The 6,457-nt window shown below is 35.1% G+C and overlaps 1 long non-coding RNA gene across 10 annotated transcripts; it reads right to left on the bottom strand.

Annotated features, from left to right (window-relative positions):
- Window positions 1–526: 526 nt before the first annotated feature.
- LOC107786435 (uncharacterized) lies at window positions 527–5,797 on the bottom strand. 10 transcript variants are annotated; one of them, XR_012694909.1, is made up of 7 exons: window positions 5,444–5,796; window positions 3,708–3,725; window positions 3,145–3,214; window positions 2,356–2,930; window positions 1,886–1,954; window positions 1,172–1,365; window positions 527–821 (listed from the first exon to the last, which is right to left on the bottom strand). It is a non-coding gene; the product is annotated as an uncharacterized LOC107786435 (long non-coding RNA). The 10 variants fall into 10 exon arrangements; XR_001648144.2 differs by having other exon boundaries at window positions 2,890–2,930; window positions 5,444–5,786; XR_012694905.1 differs by having other exon boundaries at window positions 1,886–2,930; window positions 5,444–5,797.
- Window positions 5,798–6,457: the final 660 nt, after the last annotated feature.

Here is a 6,457-nt window from a genome sequence, read left to right on the forward strand (position 1 = left end):
TGAAGCACTAGGGTAGCAATGAACCCCTCTATGACCTAAGTTGGTCCTACCGGCTCGACCTGAACTGGAATCAAACCACACAAAGCTAGTTGAGGCTCGAATGTAGGTGCCATTGCATGTGCTCTGCCTCTGCACATGCCCCAACCCTACCCTTAGTAGTGGCTGCAATCTTGGGCTCCGTCTCCTGATCAGCAGTGGATGAAGCACGTGCCCTCATTATCTGTGAGATAATAAGAGAAAAAGATTGAAACTTTAGAATAGAACAAATTCGCACGATGTAGAAGGAAAGAAAGTGAAGTTTCCTAAAGCCTGAAAGCCTCTAAAAGATACGTACATACATCTTTGTACCGATCCTCAAGACTCTATCAAGCTTGCTCATGACTCGTGAGACCTATTTAATGTAGTACTCTGATACCAACATGTCACGACCCAATATTCCAACCAACGAGGTCGTGATGGCGTGTAACACCACTTGCTAGGCAAGCCAACACATAACGATAAATAAGGAAAAGAGACTAACAGTTAATAGTATAAAGATAATATAGAATAAAATTAAACTCAGAAACATACATAATAAGTCTAAACCCAATGTTGGCTAATCAACCATCCCAAGATTTGTTGTCACAAGTACATGAGCTACTAAGAGTGCTACAAACATAGTCTGAAATGAAATGTAATATTATCTAATACAAGGAAAAATAGTAATAGTGAAAATGGAGGTGACTCTAGAGTCTACGGACGAGAAACCAGCACTGCCTCAAGTCTCCCTGATGTCCAAATTATGCACCCCTCTGAACGATGCTAAGACCCATTCCCACAATCTGTATAAAAAGTATAGAAGTATAGTGTAAGTATAATCAACCATATGCACTCACTAAATATCAAGCCTAACCTCTACAAGGTAGTGATGTGCCTATGACAAGACATTTAAATAAAAGCCTAGTTAACAAGCAATAAAAGAGATAACAGTAATAATAGCATAAATAAAAGCTAGGAATCAGTAGAAGTGTCCAATATCAGTAATGATAACCATATTTTCTTGAATAGCACTAGTTAAAACCCTTTTCATCAGCTCAAACCAATAGGGAAGAAACAATATCTATAATTAGTGCAGCAGCAATCTATAAAGAGAGTCTATATCACAAACAAACCCACATCTTATAACACATACCTTGTGGCGCACAACCCGATCCAACACATACATAAGCATCATTGCGACTGCAACCCGATCCCATGGACATACTATTCTTGCGGCGAGCAACCTGATCCTTATCATAACATTGTTGCAGCGGAAACCCGATCCAAAATATCAACTCACGTTGAACCATCAATCAACACATCCATATAAAGAAATATCCATAATAACTATCAAAGAGAATAAATAAGCATAATTTACTAAGAAAAGAATGGGCACGAACAAAAAGTAATGTCAAATCCCAAGTTTTAGAGTTAATCTTACTCATATAACGTAATAAGGATCCAAATAAGGTTACTAACACACAACAATCAAATAATCGCACAATCCCCAACATAGCATAGGAAAATAAAGCATAAAACAAGCATAGACATGTTCTAGTAAATACATTTATTAAGTAAAAGCATAAACAAGTATAAGCATGTAACAAGTAAAACATATGACGAGCAAGGCATGTAAAAAATAAAGACATGGAACAAGTAAAACATATTATAAATATAGGCACGGAACATGTAAGAGCATGTAATAAATAAAACACAAGATAAACTAGTTTTACCTGCATGCTTTGACCCATGACAACATATATACACTTGTCACCTTGTATATGCATCGTCCCCCACACAATTCATATAGAAAGTAGATTCAATAATATCCTAATTTTCTCAAATCAAGGTTAACCAAGATACTTACCTCTTCCTAAGCCAAATCAACAATCCAACAAAGCTTTGCCTTTAGCACAAGCTTCCAATCAACTTGAATCTAGTCAAATAATGTTCAAATGAGTCAAAACAGGCTTTACAAACAACTCTAGTATAAAAAAGGTTCGATCATTAATATATTTGAAAAAGTCAACAAAAAGTTAACTCTGGCCCACTTGGTCGAAATCCAAAATTAAGACCAAATCTCGATAACTCATTCTCCCATAAATCCAAATATGCGATTCATTTCAAGATCCAACCTCAAATCGAGGTCTAAATCTCTTTTAAATACAAAATCATAAATTTTCTACCCAAAAACTCTATTTCTACTATATGACAACTTAGATTTAGGAATGAGAAAATTAGCCAAAACAAGTTAAAGCTACTAACCTATAATGTTGGGATAAAAATCTCTTCAAAGGTTGGCTCTACATGAAGTCTACATGAAGAAAATAAGCTAACCTTTTACCCAGTTGCAGATGTCGTATTTGCGAACTGGACATTGCAAATACGACCACTTAGCTCGCAATTGCCAAAACGTGTCGGTGCAAATGCGAGCCAGCATTCGCAAATGGGGACCTCACTTTTACGGACAATGCTTTACAATTCCAAGGGCACTACTAGAAAATTGGTCTATTGCAAACGGGTCACAATCTGTTGCAATAGGTAGTAAAACCATTGCAATAAATCTATAAGAACGGTTAAGTACAATATATTATACTGAAATTGATACAAATCACTAAAGGAACTATTAAATAACAAAGTCACAAATCAAATTATCCAACTAGTACTATTCATAGAGTATAAAGCAAAAAAGAGAATATTATTTGATAAATTCAAGAGTTACCATACATAAGTTTGCAAAAAATTCTAAAATAAAAAATTCCTAGAACATCTAAAGACCTTGTTGAAATTGTTGGATGATTGAACTATTATAGCAACACAATTAAATACTCAGTGCAATTACTAGATGATTGATCCATCTAAGGCAATTACCTTCAAAATCACACAAGAGTTATGATATTTACTCTGTATTACTGTAATAAACAATAAAAATCATTAAACTTTCTGAAATCGAAAAAACAGAAACAGAAAGTTAGCAAGAAAAGAATGTCGAAATAATTTCTGAAAAAATAATTTCGGAATAAATCGAGCCTACTGAATGCACAGTGTGTCCTTAAGGAAATTATTCCCCTCACGTACCCGATGTGCTGGAATATTATCCTCCCAGGATAGAACGATTTAACTCACCGGAGTGTTGGTACCAAAAATGCCGATGTAGCAGCGAACCACTCGAAGGCTGTAAAACACACTGAAGATTCTGTGCAGAAGAAGAAGAGCAGAAAATTTCGTAAGGAAAAGATTCTGGGATTCAAAGCATATTTACAGACTTATTGGCACTGTTTCTGAAAAGGTTTGCAACCATTCAGAAACAGCAATGGTTGTTGGAACAGGCTATTTGCATATTGAATTTTTGTTAATTAATTTAATTAATTAATTGAAAAAAATTTTGTCCAAAAGATTAATCAATCAATCTTTAACCGAAGCCGAAACCGAAGCCGAGCGAGCGACGACGGCACGAGGCTTGCCTTCTTCTTAACTCTTTAAGAGTTAGAAAAAGAGCAATTGTATATATACCCATCAAAAGCCTTTTCTTCCTCCAATATGGGACAATGTCCCTTTGCCAAGGAGGGAAACTCAAATATTTCATTTTCCCTTCATTTCCCATTCACCCTCTTTACGCTACACCAAGCTTAAAATTAAGTTAAACCAAGCTTAAAAGCCCAACAAGTTATTACTCAAAGAACTCTCACCTTGATCTCCTTGCTTAACTGGAAAAAAAAAAAAAAAAAAGAAAGCACTTAAGAAAAATTACTGCATAAAGTTTCAATCTTTAACTGCAAAAATAAATACAAAAGAATACTGCAGAAAATTTCAAGCTTAACTGGAGAGGAAAAATCTAACGAAGTGCACATGAAAACCATAGCAAAAAAATTCGGCATAATTGCACATATAAAACTACCAGAAACCACAAAGATTTTCAACTTAACTGCATATAGAAAATAATACTGCCCGATGTATGATTTGTTTACATTCTTAAAACCTTTTTCAATTAGAATTGATGATGCAATATAAATATTTATGCCAGAACCTACATATTACGTGGAAGCTATCTCATGAATTATGTATATTGTATTTTTCTTCTACCACCATATGAATATGTTCAGTAAAAACATTCATTACATTTGAATATCAATGAATAACTTTAACGGAAAAAATACGGCAACTCCATACTCTTACCTGGTGCAACAAACAATGTCTTGAAGAATATTTTTGTAAAATTACATTTCATTTTTTCGAGTTACAACTGAATCTACGACATCTAAAGAGTACAACCAAAAAGTTTGAACTTCTCTTTAGAAGAACTTTTCCTCCCCTCCAGAAAGAAAGAAGGATTGCCTCTTGACAACACTCTACAAATTTAGACCATCATCTCAAAAGGTTCGAGAATGACATTTACAAAAGCCTTGGAACATTTCAATATCATACTACTTCAAATTTTTTTAGTTGTATACATTTATAAAAGTTTTGTACTGGAGTTGTTTACAAAAGATACTTACAATTTTTGTGAATAGAAATTGTTCTTCATTTTGGGGCTACAGAGGTAGCACATAATTACTTGACTGGAGTAGAGGAAGAAAATTATATTGAGAGACAAAAACAATTACAAGGTGGAAGACAACAGTAGTCAAATGCAATAAATAACAAAACATCAGTGAAAACACTTAACTAGACTCAAAATTGTGTTTGAGTATCTTTGCAGGTAACAAAATGACCATTCGATGAAAGAGACACATACCAAAAGCAGAGAACTAAACATGTCAATTCACCATAGAGCTTAGCAACATTTTAGCTTTTAGAAGGTGCATTTTTTCTTATTGTCACCAGCTCTCAGTGCACCGGTATCAAACTCACCCGTACTGATATATGTTCGTAACAAAAACTTAGCCTATTTCCACTTTGTCCTGATTTAATGCAGCCAGAATTCCAAGTAGATCCAACTTAAATGGTAGAATAAACCAAAACAATTCCAAGCACTGCAGCGTACATCTAAAAATTAAACCGTATTTTCGAACTCAAAGGTAAAGGCACCTATTTAGGAAAATAAACAAACCTATTAGTACTATAGAATACCAAAAATTTCTAGTCATACAAGCAAGCATGGAACTCCACCTACAAGAGCTTCCCGTAGGTTATCTCAAGTTCAGATACAAAAGAAAGATGTTGCAATTGGTTGATGACCAGCCATGTATACTATGACTGATGAATGCAAGACCAGCTTAAAACCTTATCCGCTTATAGTAATGATTACAACTACTCATTCAGATCTCAATTCAGAAAAAATATTCAAATTCATATCGTTTTTAAAGATCTGTAGATCTCTTCTTTTAATACATCTGAGATCTCTCCATACAAACAAAATGAACTCTATAATTTCATGGATAAATGCAGCCAAAAAGTACACATAGAAGAGATTAGAGAGACTTACGGCGGCGATGCAGATCTGAAGATCTAAGAGTTGGTCCTTCGCTCGATTTATCCTTCAAACTGTATTGTTATTTTAGGGTCTTTACCGAGAGAGATTAATGTAGCAGTAGTTTCATTCTCTGTAAGATAATTTTAAGAATTGATAGCTAAAGCCGGCAAAGAGAGGAAAATTGCGGAAAGTAGGGTTTTTTCGGAAGATTTTGAGAGAGATTTTCGAGGGAGGTATTCCAAAAATTAGTGCTAAAATAAAAAATAGAAAACTCACATAAAGAGGTGTCTCGTTGGGAAAAATTATAGATGAGGGAAATGAGGAAAATAAAACAGTCGCCATAGATAATATTTTTCAAAGAACCGTTGCCCAAGGAGTACATATCGCAACTGTTCTAGTAAACCTAGCAATAGGTACATCTATTGCAACGGTTTGTTGGATAATGCAACGGTTTTGTGATAAACGTGTTCCAATAGGACCTTTACCCTTATGCTACGGTTGGAACCGTTGCAATATAGGTGCTATAGCAACGGTTACAGAACCGTTACAAAAATACTGTTCTCATAGGCCTTGTTTCTAGTAGTGGGACCTACAAAAAAAGTATTTGTTTGAGAACCACGCCTTAACGTAACGGGAAGGACCGCAAGACGGTTACTGCTTCTGGCTATTGCTAACCCACCCGAGCTCTTCCCAATCTCACAAATGCAAGCTAGCATTCCTAAATACAAGCCTCGTATTTGCGATTCTGCCTTCGCATTTGCGACAACAGCAACACCAGCTATTCCCAACTCTTCCAAAATAACCTGAAACCGATCAAAAAATCACCAGAGCCTCTCGACCCCAATACAAACATCCACACAAATATATAAACATCATACGAACTTGCTCGTAAGTTTAAAATACCAAAATAACATCAATAATCAAGAAACACACATCAAAACTCAACGATTTCAAAGTTCAGAACTTCAAATATTTAACTTTTCATAATAAGCGCCAAAACATCCTTAGCCATCCAGGACCCCAACC

Source organism: Nicotiana tabacum, chromosome 9 (assembly GCF_000715075.1).
Source record: "Nicotiana tabacum cultivar K326 chromosome 9, ASM71507v2, whole genome shotgun sequence".
Taxonomy (NCBI): Eukaryota; Viridiplantae; Streptophyta; class Magnoliopsida; order Solanales; family Solanaceae; genus Nicotiana; species Nicotiana tabacum.